Source organism: Gasterosteus aculeatus, chromosome 8 (assembly GCF_964276395.1).
Source record: "Gasterosteus aculeatus chromosome 8, fGasAcu3.hap1.1, whole genome shotgun sequence".
Classification (NCBI taxonomy): Eukaryota; Metazoa; Chordata; class Actinopteri; order Perciformes; family Gasterosteidae; genus Gasterosteus; species Gasterosteus aculeatus.
In genome coordinates, this window is record NC_135695.1 from 337,503 (window position 1) to 361,135 (window position 23,633).

Consider the following 23,633-nt stretch of genomic DNA (forward strand, 5'->3'; position numbering starts at 1 on the left):
CCAGTGGCGCCACTGTGTTAGGTGGTGTAGGCTAAGCCTGCATAAGGGTTCACTCCATACTTGTAAAAGTAATGGAAAAAACTTTTTTTAAACTTCCAAGTCTGAAAAGAATGCCAAAATATTTTAGTGGCGCCACTTGAATAAAAATCTGAATTTTTTCTAAATTGGAGTCATGAGACATTCTAATGGCAGCAGTTGACACGGTAGAGTGGTGTAGTGGTTCGCACTCTCGCCTCCCAGACAGATGCCTCGGGTTCAACTCCACCCAGTGGCGCCACTGTGTTAGGTGGTGTAGGCTAAGCCTGCACGGGGTTCACTCCATACTTGTAAAAGTAATGGAAAAAGGTTTTTTAAAACTTCCGCGTCTGAAAAGAATCCCCAAATATTTTGCAAAAAGTCATTAAATTCTATCTTTAGTCATATGAAGGTGCACAATGGTGAGAAAACCTACTTTTGAATAAAGATCCGAATTTTTTTCTAAATTGGAGTCATAAGACATTCTAACGGCAGCAGTTGACACGGTACAGTGGGGTAGTCGTTAGCACTCTCGCCTCCCAGACAGATGCCTCGGGTTCAACTCCACCCAGTGGCGCCACTGTGTTAGGTGGTGTAGGCTAAGCCTGCATGGGGTTCACTCCATACTTGTAAAAGTAATGGAAAAAAGTTTTTTAAAACTTCCGCGTCTGAAAAGAATCCCCAAATATTTTGCAAAAAGTCATTAAATTCTATCTTTAGTCATATGAAGGGGGTCGATGGTGAGAAAACGTACTTTTGAATAAAAATCTGATTTTTTTTCTAAATTGGAGTCATAAGACATTCTAATGGCAGCAGTTGACACGATACAGTGGTGTAGTGGTTAGCACTCTCGCCTCCCAGACAGATGCCTCGGGTTCAGCTCCACCCAGTGGCGCCACTGTGTTAGGTGGTGTAGGCTAAGCCTGCATGGGGTTCACTCCATACTTGTAAAAGTAATGGAAAAAACTTTTTTTAAACTTCCGCGTCTGAAAAGAATCCCCAAATATTTTGCAAAAAGTGATTAAATTCTATCTTTAGTCATATGAAGGTGCACAATGGTGAGAAAACGTACTTTTGAATGAAAATCTGAATTTTTTTCTAAATTGGAGTCATAAGACATTCAACGGCAGCAGTTGACACGCTACAGTGGTGTAGTGGTTAGCACTCTCGCCTCCCAGACAGATGCCTCGGGTTCAGCTCCACCAAGTGGCGCCACTGTGTTAGGTGGTGTAGGCTAAGCCTGCATGGGATTCACTCCATGGAAAAAACTTTTTTTAAACTTCCGCGTCTGAAAAGAATCCCCAAATATTTTGCAAAAAGTGATTAAATTCTATCATTAGTCATATGAAGGTGCACGATGGTGAGAAAACGTACTTTTGAATAAAAATCTGAATTTTTTCTAAATTGGAGTCATAAGACATTCTAATGGCAGCAGTTGACACGGTACAGTGGTGTAGTGGTTAGCACTCTCGCCTCCCAGACAGATGCCACGGGTTCAACTCCACCCAGTGGCGCCACTGTGTTAGGTGGTATAGGCTAAGCCTGCATGGGGTTCACTCCATACTTGTAAAAGTAATGGAAATTTTTTTTTTTAAACTTCCGCGTCTGAAAAGAATGCCAAAACATTTTGAAAAAAAGTCATGAAATTCTATCTTTAGTCATATGAAGGTGCACGATGGTGAGAAAACGTACTTTTGAATAAAAATCTGAATTTTTTTCTAAATTGGAGTCATAAGACATTCTAATGGCAGCAGTTGACACGGTACAGTGGTGTAGTGGATAGCACTCTCGCCTCCCAGACAGATGCCTCAAGTTCAACTCCACCCGGTGGCGCCACTGTGTTAGGTGGTGTAGGCTAAGCCTGCATGAGGTTCACTCCATACTTGTAAAAGTAATGGAAAAAACTTTTTTTAAACTTCCGCGTCCGAAAAGAATCCCAAAATATTTTGCAAAAAGTCATTAAATTCTATCTTTAGTCATATGAAGGTGCAGGATGGTGAGAAAACGTACTTTTGAATAAAAATCTGAATTTTTTCTAAATTGGAGTCATAAGACATTCTAATGGCAGCAGTTGACACGGTACAGTGGTGTAGTGGATAGCACTCTCGCCTCCCAGACAGATGCCTCAAGTTCAACTCCACCCGGTGGCGCCACTGTGTTAGGTGGTGTAGGCTAAGCCTGCATGAGGTTCACTCCATACTTGTAAAAGTAATGGAAAAAACTTTTTTTAAACTTCCGCGTCCGAAAAGAATCCCAAAATATTTTGCAAAAAGTCATTAAATTCTATCTTTAGTCATATGAAGGTGCAGGATGGTGAGAAAACGTACTTTTGAATAAAAATCTGAATTTTTTCTAAATTGGAGTCATAAGACATTCTAATGGCAGCAGTTGACACGGTACAGTGGTGTAGTGGATAGCACTCTCGCCTCCCAGACAGATGCCTCGGGTTCAGCTCCACCCAGTGGCGCCACTGTGTTAGGTGGTGTAGGCTAAGCCTGCATGGGGTTCACTCCATACTTGTAAAAGTAATGGAAAAAACTTTTTTTAAACTTCCGCGTCTGAAAAGAATCCCCAAATATTTTGCAAAAAGTGATTAAATTCTATCTTTAGTCATATGAAGGTGCACAATGGTGAGAAAACGTACTTTTGAATGAAAATCTGAATTTTTTTCTAAATTGGAGTCATAAGACATTCAACGGCAGCAGTTGACACGCTACAGTGGTGTAGTGGTTAGCACTCTCGCCTCCCAGACAGATGCCTCGGGTTCAGCTCCACCCAGTGGCGCCACTGTGTTAGGTGGTGTAGGCTAAGCCTGCATGGGGTTCACTCCATACTTGTAAAAGTAATGGAAAAAACTTTTTTTAAACTTCCGCGTCTGAAAAGAATCCCCAAATATTTTGCAAAAAGTGATTAAATTCTATCTTTAGTCATATGAAGGTGCACAATGGTGAGAAAACGTACTTTTGAATGAAAATCTGAATTTTTTTCTAAATTGGAGTCATAAGACATTCAACGGCAGCAGTTGACACGCTACAGTGGTGTAGTGGTTAGGACTCTCGCCTCCCAGACACATGACTCGGGTTCAACTCCACCCAGTGGCGCCACTGTGTTAGGTGGTGTAGGCTAAGCCTGCATAAGGGTTCACTCCATACTTGTAAAAGTAATGGAAAAAACTTTTTTTAAACTTCCGCGTCTGAAAAGAATCCCCAAATATTTTGCAAAAAGTGATTAAATTCTATCTTTAGTCATATGAAGGTGCACGATGGTGAGAAAACGTACTTTTGAATAAAACTCTGATTTTTTTCTAAATTGGAGTCATAAGACATTCTAATGGCAGCAGTTGACACGATACAGTGGTGTAGTGGTTAGCACTCTCGCCTCCCAGACAGATGCCTCGGGTTCAGCTCCACCCAGTGGCGCCACTGTGTTAGGTGGTGTAGGCTAAGCCTGCATGGGGTTCACTCCATACTTGTAAAAGTAATGGAAAAAAGTTTTTTAAAACTTCCGCGTCTGAAAAGAGTCCCCAAATATTTTGCAAAAAGTTATTAAATTCTATCTTTAGTCATTTGAAGGTGCACGATGGTGAGAAAACGTACTTTTGAATAAATATCAGAATTTTTTCTAAATTGGAGTCATAAGACATTCTAATGGCAGCAGCTGACACGATACAGTGGTGTAGTGGTTAGCACTCTCGCCTCCCAGACAGATGCCTCGGGTTCAGCTCCACCAAGTGGCGCCACTGTGTTAGGTGGTGTAGGCTAAGCCTGCATGGGATTCACTCCATACTTGTAAAAGTAATGGAAAAAACTTTTTTTAAACTTCCGCGTCTGAAAAGAGTCCCCAAATATTTTGCAAAAAGTTATTAAATTCTATCTTTAGTCATTTGAAGGTGCACGATGGTGAGAAAACGTACTTTTGAATAAAAATCTGATTTTTTTTCTAAATTGGAGTCATAAGACATTCTAATGGCAGCAGTTGACACGATACAGTGGTGTAGTGGTTAGCACTCTCGCCTCCCAGACAGATGCCTCGGGTTCAGCTCCACCCAGTGGCGCCACTGTGTTAGGTGGTGTAGGCTAAGCCTGCATGGGGTTCACTCCATACTTGTAAAAGTAATGTAAAAAACTTTTTTTAAACTTCCGCGTCTGAAAAGAATCCCCAAATATTTTGCAAAAAGTCATTAAATTCTATCTTTAGTCATATGAAGGTGCACAATGGTGAGAAAACCTACTTTTGAATAAAGATCCGAATTTTTTCTAAATTGGAGTCATAAGACATTCTAATGGCAGCAGCTGACACGATACAGTGGTGTAGTGGTTAGCACTCTCGCCTCCCAGACAGATGCCTCGGGTTCAGCTCCACCAAGTGGCGCCACTGTGTTAGGTGGTGTAGGCTAAGCCTGCATGGGATTCACTCCATACTTGAAAAAGTAATGGAAAAAAGTTTTTTAAAACTTCCGCATCTGAAAAGAATCCCTAAATATTTTGCAAAAAGTCATGAAATTCTATCTTTAGTCATATGAAGGGGAACGCCGGTGAGAAAACGAACTTTTGAATAAAAATCTGAATTTTTTCTAAATTGGAGTCATAAGACATTCTAATGGCAGCAGTTGACACGGTACAGTGGTGTAGTGGTTAGCACTCTTGCCTCCCAGACAGATGCCTCGGGTTCAACTCCACCCAGTGGTGCCTCTGAGTTAGGTGGTGTAGGCTAAGCCTGCATGGGATTCACTCCATACTTGTAAAAGTAATGGAATTTTTTTTTTTAAACTTCCGCATCTGAAAAGAATCCCCAAATATTTTGCAAAAAGTCATGAAATTCTATTTTTAGTCATATGAAGGTGCACAATGGTGAGAAAACGTACTTTTGAATAAAAATCTGAATTTTTTTATAAATTGGAGTCATAAGACATTCAACGGCAGCAGTTGACACGCTACAGTGGTGTAGTGGATAGCACTCTCGCCTCCCAGACAGATGCCTCAAGTTCAACTCCACCCGGTGGCGCCACTGTGTTAGGTGGTGTAGGCTAAGCCTGCATGAGGTTCACTCCATACTTGTAAAAGTAATGGAAAAAACTTTTTTTAAACTTCCGCGTCCGAAAAGAATCCCAAAATATTTTGCAAAAAGTCATTAAATTCTATCTTTAGTCATATGAAGGTGCAGGATGGTGAGAAAACGTACTTTTGAATAAAAATCTGAATTTTTTCTAAATTGGAGTCATAAGACATTCTAATGGCAGCAGTTGACACGGTACAGTGGTGTAGTGGATAGCACTCTCGCCTCCCAGACAGATGCCTCGGGTTCAGCTCCACCCAGTGGCGCCACTGTGTTAGGTGGTGTAGGCTAAGCCTGCATGGGGTTCACTCCATACTTGTAAAAGTAATGGAAAAAACTTTTTTTAAACTTCCGCGTCTGAAAAGAATCCCCAAATATTTTGCAAAAAGTGATTAAATTCTATCTTTAGTCATATGAAGGTGCACAATGGTGAGAAAACGTACTTTTGAATGAAAATCTGAATTTTTTTCTAAATTGGAGTCATAAGACATTCAACGGCAGCAGTTGACACGCTACAGTGGTGTAGTGGTTAGCACTCTCGCCTCCCAGACAGATGCCTCGGGTTCAGCTCCACCAAGTGGCGCCACTGTGTTAGGTGGTGTAGGCTAAGCCTGCATGGGATTCACTCCATGGAAAAAACTTTTTTTAAACTTCCGCGTCTGAAAAGAATCCCCAAATATTTTGCAAAAAGTGATTAAATTCTATCATTAGTCATATGAAGGTGCACGATGGTGAGAAAACGTACTTTTGAATAAAAATCTGAATTTTTTCTAAATTGGAGTCATAAGACATTCTAATGGCAGCAGTTGACACGGTACAGTGGTGTAGTGGTTAGCACTCTCGCCTCCCAGACAGATGCCACGGGTTCAACTCCACCCAGTGGCGCCACTGTGTTAGGTGGTATAGGCTAAGCCTGCATGGGGTTCACTCCATACTTGTAAAAGTAATGGAAATTTTTTTTTTTAAACTTCCAAGTCTGAAAAGAATGCCAAAACATTTTGAAAAAAAGTCATGAAATTCTATCTTTAGTCATATGAAGGTGCACGATGGTGAGAAAACGTACTTTTGAATAAAAATCTGAATTTTTTTCTAAATTGGAGTCATAAGACATTCTAATGGCAGCAGTTGACACGGTACAGTGGTGTAGTGGATAGCACTCTCGCCTCCCAGACAGATGCCTCAAGTTCAACTCCACCCGGTGGCGCCACTGTGTTAGGTGGTGTAGGCTAAGCCTGCATGAGGTTCACTCCATACTTGTAAAAGTAATGGAAAAAACTTTTTTTAAACTTCCGCGTCCGAAAAGAATCCCAAAATATTTTGCAAAAAGTCATTAAATTCTATCTTTAGTCATATGAAGGTGCAGGATGGTGAGAAAACGTACTTTTGAATAAAAATCTGAATTTTTTCTAAATTGGAGTCATAAGACATTCTAATGGCAGCAGTTGACACGGTACAGTGGTGTAGTGGATAGCACTCTCGCCTCCCAGACAGATGCCTCAAGTTCAACTTCACCCGGTGGCGCCACTGTGTTAGGTGGTGTAGGCTAAGCCTGCATGAGGTTCACTCCATACTTGTAAAAGTAATGGAAAAAACTTTTTTTAAACTTCCGCGTCCGAAAAGAATCCCAAAATATTTTGCAAAAAGTGATTAAATTCTATCTTTAGTCATATGAAGGTGCAGGATGGTGAGAAAACCTACTTTTGAATAAAAATCCGAATTTTTTCTAAATTGGAGTCATAAGACATTCTAATGGCAGCAGTTGACACGGTACAGTGGTGTAGTGGTTAGCACTCTCGCCTCCCAGACAGATCCCTCGGGTTCAACTCCACCCAGTGGCGCCTCTGTGTTAGGTGGTGTAGGCTAAGCCTGCATACTTGAAATGGAAAAAACTTTAAGCCATTTTTACACCACTACTCAGCATGCGCCGGAAGTTCTAACAGAAACACGAAGTAAACCGGAAGTGCCCGGGAAACGTCTATACCAAGCACTCCGCTCTTTCACAATAAAGCTCAAGCTCTTCTCCACAACAACCATCTGGATAATCTGTGCAAACTCTGGAAAACAGCTGAGCCATGAACAACGACCATACCTTCCCTGTAGTTCACTCCATTAACAGACTCATTCTTTGCGAGCTGACAGTGAGTAATATCAGGGTCTTTCAGCTGCAGAACCTTTTGTATATCGTGATGCAAAATATCAACGGAGACAGTTGAAACAGCAGAGACAGTCAAGCTGGACATTTTGGTTGTGTCCGACTCCAAGTGATATGCCATCATAAACTGATGCTTCACCGCCAGGGAGAAGAGTATGTTTTTAAAGCAGCGAGTGTGACGAAACAACCTGCTTAAAAAAACAAAAACAGTTTTGCCTCAAACCTCATTGTCCACATCCCAACTAGTGGGCCAAAAGATCTTATCATCTGTGGATAGTGTTCCACAAAATGATGTTTCGGCAACAGCTTGGCCCCTGGAAACACCTCTTGTAACCTGTATCTATGGTCACAAATCTTGCTTTCAAGGAAAGCAACAGATTGTGTTGTGTGCACTGGTGCAACAACTAGTTCCACGATATCTTTTAGGTCCAAAATGACCTGCCAGGCTGGCTCATCTGGAGGCACCAGCTGTCCAACCAAAAATGGAAGCAATCGCAAAAGGCTCCAACTCTCGTGAGCATTTCCTCCAATAGTTTTCTTCAGTGAGAACGCCTTGGGAATAACATGAGGACGGTTACTCTTGTCTGTCCACTTGTAAGAAAATGTTTTAATGGACTTGAGATTTTCAAGTGTGAAATATTTTTTTGAAATTAACAAGTTGAGGCACTCTGCTAACTCGACTGGTAATATGCCTAAAAATGTTATGCACAAGATCTGGAGGGTAGCCAGTGCAGACATTGAAATGCAAAAGATGTGAAGAGAAAACACACTTTCTTTTAACTCCACAACAAGGTTTTGCATTGTCCTGTGCTGATCTGACCTGCATCTCATTGTTTCGGAGAGTAAAAGCATCTGAACTTACTTCTCTCTCCTGAATTTCAGACTTTTGTGCCACACAAAAGCGGCACATGTAGGCACCTGAAAAACTCAATAAAACCAGCAATTGTCTGCTATGACACACTGTATTGTACCCTTAACACAATCTCCAAGCTGTGCAATAAAAATACCCTCACTTTCCAAAATGGCAAGATCCCTCAACAAAGACTGTAGGACTCTTTCATAGCCAAATGTCCTCAAATCATCAGACTTGCAGAGTAAGGCCAGATAAATCGAAGATAACAAATAATGGCAACCAGGGGGTAAATTGCTGAGATTCCAATAAACACCACAGATCTTGTGCTTTTTACGAGATGTGCCAAGTGGATTACAAACCTCAAAATCATCAACATACAAATTCAGTAACTCGCAACTCACCTCCAGACAAAAAAGAATTCTCCTTGAAAAACAAACCGTCTCGAAAAGACTTGTATACCCCTTCATCTCCTCTACCCTCTGATGAGATGATTATCTAACGATTTGTTAAGAATATGACCATCAGTGAAAAGCTCCTGCAAAAACTTTAATAGTGGGACATACTGCAGCGTTCTTTTATCTTTGTCATCCAAGATAAATTCTATGGGTACCACAACTTTATAGAATCTTTGTAGAATTGTCTGCATTTAAAGGATGTTGCCAAAGGACAACTTTTTCCAATACTTATACACAGGATTAGATGTGCACGGAGCAGACGCAATTTCTTCAACTTGCAGATTGTAACTATTCAGTGTGTCATGTATCACATTTCTTGTAGTACACAAAGATCCTGTGCTCAACAAATATTGAAATTCCTCCAGCAATTCATCAACTGCAGCAGTTGGAACATGAAAGATAGTTTCCAGCTTTAATAACACTGAAGCAATTTTTTGTTGGATTAGATCTGACTCATCTTTTGAAGTATCTAAAGCAACCTCATCAAACTGACTTTGAGCATGGATTTCTTCACTGTTTGAAACACCAGGCTCTACCGTTTCAGCTATACACGTTTCTTGTACTAAATCATCCTTGAAATCCACCAATGAATGTAAATGATGCTTTTGTTTTCTGTGTGATGTAAAGGTGCTGTATACGTTCGATTTGTATTCACAGCCTTTTGTGTTCACAGCCTTTAAACATAGAAGTTACTGTCTCATTGTTTCTCAAATGATGGCTGATGTGCAAAACATAATCTCGTTCTGTTCCAAGGTCATTACAGTCACATAAATGGCAGGAAAATGTAGTGAAGCGGTCACTAGAGTGCTTTACGGTAGTGCTATGATTTCTCGATAAGTGTGCCAAAAGCGAATTCCAAGTCTTAAAAGTGCATGCACAATCAGGATATACACACTTAATATGAAGGCCACGTCCAAAATGACTGTTTTAGTTTGTAATGTTTAAGAATCTCTGATCGCCTAGAGTAGACACTTCAGCGACACAGTCTTTACACTGCCACATAAACGAGACAAACAACAAAGAGAAGAAAAAAAAATAATTAGTGATGTTTATACAGTCACCTGTGGTACTTAAACTCCTGCACTGTACAGCTAACAAAAGATGCGTAATTAATTTAACTCATTGTTTGGCCCAGGAAATGTAATATTAAGCTGACTAAAGAGGACCAAAATCATTTGCACAAAAGTTGTTGAGTGCCTACATATGATCAGTGGCAGATTTACTTTGCTCTCAGCGATAACTGCCCTATAGAGAGCAAAAATACCACAACATTACAGAGTAATGAGCAGTACTGCTGGGATCAGCATACCTGTGAAGAGTTTGTTAAATGTACTTACCAAAACTTTATGAGGTCCCCAAAGAGTTCCGCATCACACCAACATCATAGATAGAATAAAACTGCAAAAAAAAAAAAAAATACAATTCAGGTTTTTATTTTAGGAAAAATAAGTAATGTTCAATAATCATTACTGACTTGGGTTAAGATAATGACTCAAATCAGATCAACAAAGATATTTTGTATTTAAATAGACCCTGATATTACTATAGAAATGAGCAACAAATGGCAGAAAGGTTTCTTAAACATTCATTATTCATATGTAATTTGTTTTATCTAAAATATATATGTATATATATATATATATATATTTTAGTATCAATTCTCAATTATTAACAGACAAAATACTATGGGTAAGCTACAATAGTTTGTTAATTTCTAATGAAACCAGAGCTGAAAACGAAGCTAAACTATTTTGGCACGGCAGGCAACGCCAATATTATCCTATCCATTTAGTTTTTGGCAAACAACTAAAAGTAGTATTTTTTTACCGGACAGTGGTCATGAATCGACCTTGCTTGTCCTTCTGTTATCTACACAGCAGCTGCAGCTTACATTTCCCCCCGCTTGAAGCGCATTTCCTCCGTGCTCTCAGAGCTACCTACATGTTTAAGCTAACGCTAGCTCATTAGTGTATAGCCGAGAAAACCACCAAAAAGGGAAAATATACCACAGTAAAGAGTTGAGCAGAGCCGCGTGCGACTCACGTAATGGCGGTGTTAACATTAACCCATTTGGTGCCAGAGAGCAGCAAGCGCACCTTTATCAATAGGATTTCAGTTTAGTTATTGTTCCTCCTAATATTACCGCACTAATAGGTTAAAAATACACTTAAAGTGGGTCCGTAACGTTAAACCTTTCTACATGCCGAGAAAGCCGGGAAGGTCAGGCTACAAGCTATTAACGTTAGCTAACATTAGCCAGCGAGCGTTAGCTAACGTTAGCTATCAGCTAGCGTTAAACCAGGGGTCTCAGGCTCGCGGCCCGTGGGCCAATTGCGGCCCGCAGGACAATGTTTTGTGGCCCCCTGCCTGAAATCCAATCTTTGTGTTAGTGCGGCCCGCGCATTTTTTTTCACATATCACAATAACTCAAATCAAACCCATCCGACACAGAATAAATATGTTATATGTTTTTATTTTTTGTTGGTTTTATTTTTATAAACAAGATGTAAGATTTCTTCCACTCTGGAAGAGAGAGGCAGACCCTCTGACTTTTTCAAAACCTGCCGTGAAGAGAAAAATTGGCGATGAGCACAGACAATTTCAGGAGAAGTGGGAGACGGAATATTTTTTTGTTGAGCACAGGGACATCCCAACGTGTCTAATATACATGGATAAAGTTGCGGTGCACAAGGAGTATAACATCAGACGTCATTACTCAACTAAATATGCTGAGGAGTATGGAAAATACCTGGGAGATGAGCGAGAGGACCGGGTCGCCAAACTTAAAACATGTCTACTGAGGCAACAAGATTTTTTCAAAAAAGCAAGCAAAGAGAGTGAAGCGGCTATCAAAGCCAGCTACGTGGTGAGTGAGATGATTGCTAAAGCAGGGAAGCCATTCAAAGACGGCGAGTTCATCAAACAGTGCATGTTACAGGCTGCAAGTATAGTCTGCCCGGAAAAAAAGGCTCAGTTTAGTAACATCAGCATTTCAGCCAACACAGTGGCAGAGCGCATTTCTGACATGTCAGGCAACATTTATGATCAACTGCGTGAGAAAGCTAAACATTTCCATTCATACTCACTTGCTCTTGATGAGAGCACAGACGTCACTGACACGGCGCAGCTCGCGTTGATAACAATTTTGAAGTTACGGAGGAGTTGCTCTCAGTGATTGCAATGCATGGCCAGACCACTGCCCAGGAGATATTCCGCGAGCTGTGTGATTCCATTGAGGATGCCGGCTTACAATGGAAGGGTTTGGCTGGAATAACGACCGACGGAGCGCCGTCAATGACAGGGAGGAAAAACGGACTTGTGGCGCTTGTTCAAACGAAACTGGAAGAGGAGGGTGTGGAAGATGCCATTGCTCTGCACTGCATTATCCACCAGCAGGCCCTTTACAGCAAGATCATGAGGTTTGACAATGTGATGTCTGACGTTGTGAAAATCATCAACCATATCAGATCCAGGGCTTTAAAGCATCAGCAGTTCCGCGACTTTTTGGCGGAAATAGAGTCAGAATACGAGGACGTGCTCTACTTCACCGAGGTACGTTGGCTCAGCAGGGGGAAGATCTTGAAGAGGTTTTTTGAGTTAAGAGCAGAAGTGAAAGCCTTCATGGAGAAGGATGGGATGACTGTTCCTGTGCTAAATGATCCTAAATGTCTAATGGACTTAGCTTTTCTTGTTGACGTCACACAGGAGCTGAATGTACTGAACAAGAAGTTACAAGGTCAGGACCAGCTTGTCAGTGCTGCATATGACAATGTCAGAGCATTCTCCAAAAAACTTGTGTTATGGAAAGCCCAGCTTTTCCAGACAAACCTCTGCCATTTCCCAGCATGCAAGGCACTCATGGATTCAGGCACAACATTCAGTGGTGAGAAGTATGCTGATACCATTGGAAAGCTACAGGAAGAATTTGATCAGAGGTTTGCAGACTTCAAGACACACAGAGCCACTTTTCAGATTTTTGCTGACCCCTTCTCCTTTGATGTGGAGGATGCCCCCCCTGTCCTGCAGATGGAGCTGATTGACCTGCAGTGCAATACTGACCTCAAAGCCAAGTTCAGGGAGGTGAGTGGAAAATCAGTGGAGCTTGGACAATTTTTGAGAAAACTGCCCCCCACCTTCCCTGAGCTTTCCAGGATGTTCAAGCGGACCATGTGCCTTTATGGCAGCACCTATCTGTGTGAAAAGCTCTTCTCCACAATGAACTTCAATAAGTCAAAGTTCAGGTCCAGACTTAAAGATGAGCACCTTAAAGCCATACTGAGGGTCTCAGTTGCCTCCTCCCTCAAGCCAAATGTGGCTCAGCTGTGTGAGAGGAAGCGCTGCAAAGTCTCTGGCAGCAAGGATTAGAAGGAAGTAAATGAAGCCTATGTTCTGAAGAACTGTTCATGTTCTGCATGTTCTGACTTGTTAAGATTGAGAAGATTGGTTCAGTTGACCTTTTTTTTTGAATACTTAAAGCCTTTTTTTGTGGAATACATGATGCGGCCCAGCGTCACCCAGACTATACTTCCAGCGGCCCCTAGGTAAATTGAGTTTGAGACCCCTGCGTTAAACAGTCAAATAAGAAAAGGATTTGATGCATCACGCATTTATATTGATAGCATCAGCACCAGTTAGATAATTATTTTCACTTAAATGAGTAATAATGCTAACCTAGCCTTAATGATGTAGGCAACATTAAGCGAACGTTAGCAGCTATAGGCCTCAGTTAACATTTTATTAAGACACAGCAGACAGCAAACTACTTTTCTTTGTGGCAACTAAATCCGGTTAAAGTGAAAATATAATACAGCCATGAATTTAAGATGTTTACTTACTGACAACGTAGAGCCTTGGATACCCAGGCAGCCAGGAGATATACCTCTTTAAAAGTGAAAAGGATTCCCACATCCTCCAGGGGCAGATTGTGGTTGCACATGCGCAGATGTGGAAGTTGAATATGGTTTTAAAATGTACACATTTCTTTCATGCAACTTTTAAATGAAGGAAATTAGCTTCTAGTAAACCATGGAAGAATGTGTTAGGATTAATTAAAAAAGATAAGTAGGATTAATTAAAAAAGATAAGTAGGATTCAATAACACGTTCAAATCAGTGAAATAACCTTGAATAAATCAAGTAATAAAAAAAGGGTCAGAATCATTTTTTTCAGTGTGTAAGATTTAGCCGGTCCATGAGGCTGGTTAAAAGCCACCATTGGCCTGAGTCACTCTTTTGTTCTGCTTTGGGGTGGAAATGCAACAACGTGGGGTGCCTATAATCGCATACTCTACATATTAGACGTTTTATGCAATCTTTACTCATGTGCCCAACACACAGACATCCAAAGCACATATGGTTCTCCTTCAAAAAGGACAATTTTTCATCTTGTGTCTTTTTATCTAAAGAAAGACAAACATCCAACGAATTTCCAGCACCACAAAACAAACAGACTTTCACAAGCGAGTTCTTTTCTATTTTGTTCCCAGACTCCACTTTCTTCCCAGCAGGTGTTACGGTAGTGGCAAGACTACTGCCTCTAGCTTTTGAACCAGTTTGAGAGTGCAACTTGACCAATTCCTTTCTTCCTTTCACAGGTGTATCTTGTATATTTCCAAAAAGAGGGTCACTTGCTATCTTGACTTGCCTCTCAACAAACTCCACAATGTCCGTGTTACGGCCCTTTTGTAGATTCCAGGACAGTAACACGACAATCAACGATAGAGTCAGGGTAAAAGGGGTCTTTCTGGTTTTTATTACACACAAAGATGGCTCCCAACAGGAGGGAGGGAGATGGTGGAAGATGGGACCTACAGGTTGTGCCAAACAAATTAAATTAATATAACAAAACGAGGCCTAGCTCACCACTGGCTCTTCATCCCAAACAAAATACTTTACCTGCTTCTCTAAAAAGGGGTAAAGGAAAACGTTACACAGGAGGCAACAACCCCTACACCTGGTGCATCTATTCAAAGGTATACCTACATGCAGAAATGTACAGGGTACCCCAACTTACTAAGGTCCTCAAACTCCACTTTACAAAACTCCAGTTTTGCTACCAGGCAGCACAAACTCACGGACAGGAAGACTGGCCACCAGCCCGCAGCGCAGAACCCACCCCCTTTCACTTCTCCGGAGTCCTTCCTTTATGGTCTGCTGATTGCTTTCCACCTGTGTTTGGAGTTGGCCAATCAGCGTAATCACCTGGAGAGAGAAACAATGGGCAAGGAGGGAGAACACATGCAGACCGTCCCTGTCTGGCATGTAACAGTCTGAAAATGTAGCTCTACGGCGAAACTTCTCCTGAATATCACCGGCCACACTTCTCCAATGATCGCTTATAAGGCAGCTTTTTCACAATGGTTTGCATATTCGTAGGTACGTTTCAGATCATTTACGGCGGTCTCCATGGAGTTGCAACATTCCTGTAACATTAGACTACGCCTGCAAAGCCTTGATATCTTCAGCTTTAACCATCGGCCATGAAAGCACCTTCTCCATGTAAGCGGAGGCTATTTTGAATGGATCGCCAAAATGTCAACAGTCCTTTTGACTTTGTGTTCTAGCTTCAATGTTGTGTTCAAATCCTCTTATGAAGGTTTGATACTCCAGGGGATCTCCATCGAAAACATGTAGGTCTCGCTTAGGTAAGAGAAAAAGTGACTTGTTCAACCAATAAAGATGTAATTTGATTTTGTCTTTCCAGAACTGTGAGAAAACGCTGATCAGAATTATTCACTGTTACGGGTACAGCTCCAGATTGAATGTGGGTAACTGGTGGATGAAAAGCACCTCCTTGAAGAGTGGACATACCAACCCCAGTTGCAGCAGCGGGCAGAGAAAGCAAAGCAGACGAACCGGCCCCAGTCACAGCAGCAGGCGGCTCACAGCCGAATAACCCGAAAGCAACGCTTCACCTCCAGCCTCTGCAGGTTGGGTGTTGAACTCAGGAACAAATTTTGCAGTGTCAGGTCTTAACTGTGTTCCTTTTCCTCTTTCCAATAGGAGTTTATCCTATCTGATTTTACAGAAACATTAGACACACAAGATCCTTCTGCAGCCTTCAACACACTCACTTTAGCCATAGACGCTGCCAGCTCCATGTCCAGGTCCAGCTCCTCCTTCCTCTTCCTCAATAGTTCCTGCTGTTCTTCCAGGGCATGTTTCTGACTCAGCATTCTTTGACGAGCCATAAGAGCAGCTGTCTCAGCCTCAGCCCTTAATCTGGCTTATGAAGTAGTGGACATAGATTTACTTATTACTGTACTGTGTCTCTTCGACTTCACTGATACATTAGAAACACTGTCGGTCGGTCTAATGGTATCTACTGCAATTTCCACAATACATGCCTCATGATTGGGAACAGATCCTAAACATGGTGCGACTACACACTCTTCTGGTGTGTCTGGCACCTCAAGCAGCCATTTATTTGTCTCCTCTACAAAAGCAATTGTATGCTCTTCAATACTGACAAATCAAGCATTTTGTTTTTCTTGTTCTTCAGGTGGGAGCATAGGAATCACATCACCATGAAGATGACTTGCTTCTTTAAAGAAGCTTGACACATTTTCAAGACATGACCGTATTTTTTCGGCATTATTCGCTTTTTGCATTAGGCCTTTAATTTCTTTTATTGCACATCTTTCTTATTTTGACTTGGCGTTCTTCTTGGAGCTTTTCCAATTTATACTCAAAAGCTTTGGGTGTAAGTGTTATTTGTCTTTTCTCAACTTGGCTGGTATCATTCAACTCCATTTTTCATTTACAAAAGAAAATCCAATAAATCACAAAAATATTTGCAAATGACACCGAAACACAGCGCTCTTTTGGAATTTGTATTTCCACATGAAAATAGTACAGTGCATTGTTTTTATTCCCCGTAACTTCCACCGAGGCTAAGCTAAACTCGACCCTAGTCTTCTGTGCGTACTAGCGGTGGGTATTTATGTACCTAAATACCGATAGTCTCGAACCAGACTAACAGTCTTAGAACCAGAACTACGGCGGCACTCCCAAGTGCAATGCTTCACCTGCTTAACGCATTAACAAAAACACTACAAAAGGTCCCAAAACAAACAAACCAGTACAATCACCTCATGCGAAAGTACCACTAAGCCTAGCGGGGAATACAATCAGTCTTTGACAAACAATGCACAATGTTCATAAACGTGTACCTTTCATTCGAAGCGCTGTGATTACAAAAGGCATAGTAGCAGCAAATTTGTGAATGAATGGGTTGTACGCGAGTCGAATGAGCGTTCACGTCTATCGTTTACAACTTTGAAAGCGATCTCAAAAATCCAGTGTTATCGCGACAATACATTTTCGCGCTTCCACAAAGTTTCTTTTGATAAATTGTAGCGGCTTATACACAAAAAAACCTATCCAAAAGCCGCAGCAGGCTAAGACATGAGGAGATTATACTCAAGACGCGTCGCACTGAAGTATTTTATCATCATGTTTATTACTCCGTTTCACCAGCAGAAAGAATACACGCCAATCACTTACTTGATAGATGCCTTTCATCAGGCAAGAGAGGATCAACAGCGCATAAAACTTCGTAGTGACAATAATTACTCCGGTGACGGTGACGATGACGGCAACGGTCAAAAGAAAGTTTGTTCCCCATGCTCACCCTGCAGCCATGCTCCAAACAATCCGCCGAGCCCCACAGGTGAACAGACACGCTAATATACACACCACACCCCCTTACGGTGTCGGAGATACAAATGACGTCGCACAAACAAAACAAGGAAGAAGTTCTTCTTTCCTGTAGAAGGAAAGAAGAAATAATACAAAAGAATAATCAAACCCAATGTATGGCTCCTACAGGGTCAATCTTCAGAGCTCCCACTATGACCGTGCGCACGAACCATTCCCTTTTACCATGCTTCTCATCTTCTGTTGCCTTCCAAGTAAATCATACCGAGTTCCTCAGTCCTGTAGACATGATTGCCTGTGTTAGGACGGGACTTTAACAGCTTTATCTACGAAGCTCCATACACCGCACAGCTTTAGCACCCACTACTACACTTGATCTCAGCCAAAAGGCAGAGAAGCTATAACACCAAACTGTTTGTTTGCAGACCCAACGTACCAGCACATTGCTTAATTGTCGGGGTGCGGTTCTTTCAACTGGGCGTAGCAGTCGCTTGCTACTTAACAACCCACTCCCCACGCTGCCCCTGTCCTCAAAAAAGCATTGATTTCTTTCCAATCAAAAGTGTAAACTCCTGCTGAAATCTGGTTGATTTCACTGTTCAGACAGTGATTTGAGACTTGCTGCATGGCTCCACTACAGACTCCAGTGATGATCAATCACTGTAAAGTCCTGCTGAAAATCTTGTTGATGGATTCAGACAGTGATTTGCTGATTTGAGACTTGTTCCACTGGAGACTCCAGTGATGATTAAACGGGACATCTGGTTTTTCTTTGACTTCAATATCAGGGGAGAGCGCGAACGCAGTCCCACACTACCACAAATTATACAGTCGAGATTCCCACATTTGGGGAATTCGCAGTGGTCAGCACAGTCGCAGTGCAATGACTGTGCCTCGCCCTGGGTGAACCACCTTCTTGATCATGGTATCTCCCCTGCCAGATAAGTTGGTGGTGACAGAGACAGGGACGGTATTCCCAGTCACAGCATTTGGGGTGACGGTTTGCAGATGGCACCATCCTCACAGATCAGTGAATTTGAAATCAGTGATTTGAGACTTGCAAAACAAAGGCACCATTGATGAGTAAGCATAACTCACTTGCCAAAAGCCTCAGTCTTAAAAACTATGTGGAGGTGAGACTTTATTTACTCAAAGCAGAAATAATTTCCAACAGCACACCACTGATTCAGGTTACCATTTCTTTTATTTTTCCACAATTCCAAAAATAAAGGGTGCACCGTTCCCGAAGGTGCTGCAATACCGGGTCGATGCTTGGAGTGAACGGAGCAAGCCCCCTTTTCATCTCCCAGAGCTAAAAATCGGCTTAATATGTAGTCCTCGTATAGAAGACATATCAGATATTAAACTGATAAGAACAGAATTTTTTTTTTTTTTTATTATGAAAAAGATCTTTACACAATACAAACTCATATCTGTGGTTATTTCTCTTCACAATACATCAACAAATCAAACACAAATGCATACAAACTCATACTGTAGTTCAGTCTTCTCACAATACATCAATAAAACAAACACAAATGCATACAAACTCATATCTGTAGTTCGGTCTTCTCCCAATACATAAACAAACCAAAAACCAAATGAAAACTTTCAGGGATGAGATCAATCTACCTAGTCCCAAGGAATCCCCCTTAACCCAAGTCCACCTTCCACCTCTCCAAGGCGGCATGCTTCCCCCACCTCCTGATGTCCATCATTATTCTCCCCTTCAACTCCAGCTCGATCCTCTTCACCACCCCCTCCACGCTAACTTCCTTGTTGTTGTTCACCACGTCTTGCCTCGCCCGCCACAGGCCCCTCTTGACAAGGCTCACAATTAGCCATGTGAGGACCATTGTCCTTCCCAAGCTAACCCCTTTTTTCATCACACTCCAAGTTAAATGAAACCCTGGGACCAGCTGTACTAGCTATTTATTTGCTCTTGCCCACCCACACTTGCAAAAGTACAGTCCCACATTACATGTCTAATTGTCTCATCGTGTAGACATCCAATCCTCGGGCATACGGGAGCTCTGGTCAAACCATGCCGATAAAGCAGATCTCGTACCGGCAGGCACCCATGGAGACATAACCAGTTGAGGTCCTTGAGCCCATTGTCAAGGCCCTGCGGTTGGATCCCCCACCAAACACCTGCTGGTGTCCCAACCACTGCAGGTGCTACCACTCCCTTTCTGGCGACTCTGTAAAGTGCCCTGTGGCTCAATAACACGCCTGTTCCTGAGGCCTCAGGGTGAGCCCGCAGCCACCTTGCTGCATGATGGTAGTGCCATGGCTGCTGTTCCACCCGGGGAGCTAGATTACTCCAAGCTATCACACCCCTGGCCTGGTAGGAGAAATATAGCCGTATGAAGTGTCCTGATGGATGTGCCACTGGAACAGATAACTGGCTAAACAAAAAGGAAACAAAAATGCAGTCCAGTTTCAGGGGGAGGTGTGGCACATCTCTCCCTCCTGCTTCAATTGCAGCCATCATGCGGGTCCTCGACACATACTTGTATCGTCCTCCCCAGATAAAAGAGAAGACGAGACGGATTAGGGGCCTCCTCATGCTGACAGGCAACGGATAAATGTATGCCGAATAGAGGAGAGATGGCAGAACGTCTACCTTCAGTACAAGTACCTTCCCTATCAAAGTCAGATTCCTGCTTCTCCAGAGAGCAAGCTTTTTCTGGGCTGCCAAAAAACGCCTGGTCCAGTTGACCATGGCACTATGGACTATCTCAAAGCTGACCACCAGTACCTTCAGGGGTCCTTCGCAGAGAGGCAGCCCCCCTGGTACGTCCGTCCTCTCTTTCCAGCGCCCAAAGTACTTCAATGACGATTTGGCGCAGTTTAGTTTTGCACCAGCTGCCCGCCCAAAGCTCTGGATAATCTCGAGTTAGGCAAGCATCGCTGTCTAGCAGCAGTGTGGTGTCGTCTACGTACTGAGACAGTTTGACCCGTAGGCCTCCGCTGCCAGGTATCAGGAAACCCTTAACACCCGGGTCAGCCCGAATGGTTGCCGCCAGGGGCTCCATGTAAAGGATGTAGAGCAGTGGTGAGAGCGGACACCCCTGTCTGACCCCTGCGTGCACCCTAAAAATCTCCCCTAGGTGGCCGTTAACCGAAACTGTGCTTCCCACGCTTGTGTACAATACACGTAGCCACCCTACAAATCAGTGAACCCTAATCTGCTTAAAACCCTAAACATAAAACCCCAGTGAACCCTGTCAAACGCTTTTGCCTGATTGAGGCCCACCACCATAAGCGGTAGCTGCCTGTCTTCCGCCCATGCAACAGCGTCCCGGATAAGCTGGAGATTCCATCTCACCGAACGTCCCGCCACTGCGCAAGTCTGATCCACATGGACCACATGAGCAAGTGCTGTGCCCAGACGGTCCGCCAACACCTTTGCCAGGAGCTTCTAGTCGACACACAGCATGGTCAGTGGCCGCCAGTTCCCTAGGTCGGTTGGATCCCCCTTCTTAAAAAGAAGAGAGATAACTCCAGTGGCCAAAGACCCTCCCATTTCGGCTGTGCGGAGTACTGCGGAAAGGATCTCCAACACTACCGGGCCCAGCATGTCCCAAAATTTTAGATAAAATTCTGCCGGTAGCCCGTCGATACCCGGCACCTTTCGCCTGTTCGGTCTTTTGAGAGCACCCTCGAGTTTTTCAAGGGTGAGCAGGGCATCTAGCGTCTGTGCTATGTTCAAAGGCACTCGCTGGGTCAACAAATCCAGAAAGTCCTCCCCACTAACTACGTCTATCTCCTTCTCTGAAAACTCTGTGCGGTAGTAGTCGGTGGCGGCCCGCACCATCTGCACCCTATCTGACACAATCCTACCCTGCTCGTCCCTAACCCCGGTCACTACCCTTTTTGCCCTGTCAGCCCTTATTGAGCTGAAGAAAGCAGCTGAACACGTTCTCTCAATGAATTTTTCACGTGACTCCAACAGGTAGGCTCTGGCTTTTGACTCAAAGACATCTCTAAGCTGCGTTTTGAGGGAGTCGCAAGCCTGCTGGTTTAAAGTTCCGTCCGAGTTCCCCCTAGTGTACTCAAGCTTGAGTAGTCGCTGTAGGCAAAGGACTTCTCTCTTTGCCCACCTTGCCTTTCTTTTGCTGTATTGTACACAAAAGGCCGTTATCCTCTCTTTGGCAACCTCCCACCACTCAATAGCTCCAGGACACATCGGCCTTAAACCCACCAGACCTCTGAAAAACAGGGGGAAATCTTTGAACACCTCCTCCTCCTCCAAGATGTTAATGTTAAGACACCAGAACCCAGACCCAAAAACTGGTGCACATGAGCGCACCTCCAGGAGTACTCCATCATGGTCAGAGAAAAACACAGGGAGCACTCTGCCTGCCAATAAACTCAAAGACCTCGAGGTAAAGATGTAGTCCAGACGCTTTGCTGCGCCCCTTGAGTTCCGCCACGTAGGACCTAGCGCATGTGGTTTAACCCCCTTCAAACCATCTACTAAGCCATGCTACAAGGCACTTGCTGGTGAGGCACCGTTGTATCTTCAAGAGCTTGTAACACCGTATTGCCCTACAAGGCAACTGCGCTCCATAGATGCTGGGTTACTTGTTGTTCTTAGGGTTTTAAAAAGTAGGCTGGGGGCCAGAGCCTTCAGTTATCAAGCTCCTCTTTTGTGGAACCAGGTTCCACTTTCAGTGCGGGGGGCAGATCCGGTCAGCTCTTTTAAAGTAAAACTTAAAACGTTCCTCTTTGATTCTGCCTATAGTTAGGGCTGGCTCAGGTTAGTCCGGACCAGCCCTTAGTTAAGCTGCTATAGGCTTAGAATGCCGGGGGAATTCTTAGGACACACCAAGCTCCTCTCTCACGCTCTCATTCTACCATAATTCAAGTTTTAATAATGCACATGACTACTTCAGCTTCTCTCGGGGAGTTTTTTGTGTGCTTTCTCCCCTATCAGGTCTCCGTAGATCGTGGTTCCTTCGGGACCCTGGTCCTGACACCTACCGTGGCCATGCTGACGCCTGCTGCTGCCATCATCATTATTTTAGATATTAATCATATTACTTTACTCATAAACCAACATTACCCTCTCCTAAAATCTCTGTGCTCTCCCTCCCCACAGGCTTCTGTGGATGGTGGTTCTATCTGATGGTGGTTGCCCCTGCAGTGGTCCTGCTGTGCGCCTGGCTTACTACTCACAATTACCTGAATCATTTCTGTCATAGGAATTGCATGATTATACATTGTTCATTCTGTACACATGGCATCCATTGTAGTCTGTCCATCCCGGGAGTGGGATCCCTCCTCTGACGTTCTCCCTAAGGTTTCTTCCCTTTTTTCCCTCTTGTAAGGGTTTTTTCATTTTTTGGGGAGTTTTTCCTGTGCCGATGGTGGGTTTCGGGGCAGAGGATGTTGTATGTGTACAGACTGTAAAGCCCTCTGAGGCAAATTTGTAATTTGCGATTTTGGGCTATACAAAATAAAATGACTTGACTTGGCTTGGCCATTAAATTGGTGATAAAAATGTCACTGGTATCCCCCCTCTACCTAGCTCGACATTTAAGTCACCCCCTAAAATAACCTGCCTGCTAGTGGCAAGGTGTGGTTCCACTTGGCCGATCATGTCCTTCCTCTCGGTTGCTGATTATGGCCCATAAACCACAATAACCCTAAGCTTGACTGTGCCCCATGTCACGTCTGTACCCATTATCCTCCCCTGGACAATAACAAAGGATGCCTCCACCATAATCTTTTTAGAACCAAATAAAATGCCCACCGCAGTAGCGTGGACCCCCCCTACACTCCAGACCGAGCCCCATTTGGTCCACTCCTTTGCAAAGGTTTGGATGTCCCCAGCATCCCGTAAATGAACCTCCTGCAAAAAACAAATATCGGCTTGGAGTGTGTTCACAAAATCAAAAACAGTCCTCATTTTCACAATATTCCTCATTCCCCTTGTGTTTAAAGACTGTACCTTAAACGAAGCCATAAAGCAAAGTTCAGACTCCTACTGGGTGTAGGAGGTGTCTTTGTCCATCTCTTCAGCCCAGGAAAGGGGCACTGTGTTGGGTGAGTTTGCCGGTCGACTAGGCCCGTCATATATGTCCACCCCATACGGGGATGACAACATGAGCAAACCTTGGGGGAAATCGAAATCAACCCCAGCCCTTCAGCCGTTAAAACGGCCCCTTCCCCCATGCACCGTTTCTCCCCATCTACTGCAACATTCCCATTTGGGCCCTGTAGTTCCTCCTGAGTTCCACCTTCTTGCACCTCGTCAGTGGACTTCCCTGGCTTCACAGCTTCCTCTCTTCTACTGCCGTCAATCCCCTCCTCTTTGGCCACCGCATCCTTCTTCTCCCTTTTGGTTTTTTCGCTGCATGCCTCCTCCGCACCCTCTTTATACTCAGCTGCCCGCTCTTCAAAAACCTCTGAGACCTTTCGGACCCCTTGCTTCATTG

General features: G+C 43.4%; 2 non-coding genes across 2 annotated transcripts; both read right to left on the reverse strand.

Annotated features, from left to right (window-relative positions):
- Positions 1 to 17,972: 17,972 nt before the first annotated feature.
- Positions 17,973 to 18,136, reverse strand: LOC120824514 (U1 spliceosomal RNA). Its single transcript, XR_005712974.2, has one exon. It is a non-coding gene; the product is annotated as a U1 spliceosomal RNA (small nuclear RNA).
- A 278-nt stretch (positions 18,137 to 18,414) lies between these two features.
- On the reverse strand, positions 18,415 to 18,599 carry LOC120824517 (U2 spliceosomal RNA). The gene has a single exon (XR_005712978.2). It is a non-coding gene; the product is annotated as a U2 spliceosomal RNA (small nuclear RNA).
- Between the last annotated feature and the right edge of the window lie 5,034 nt (positions 18,600 to 23,633).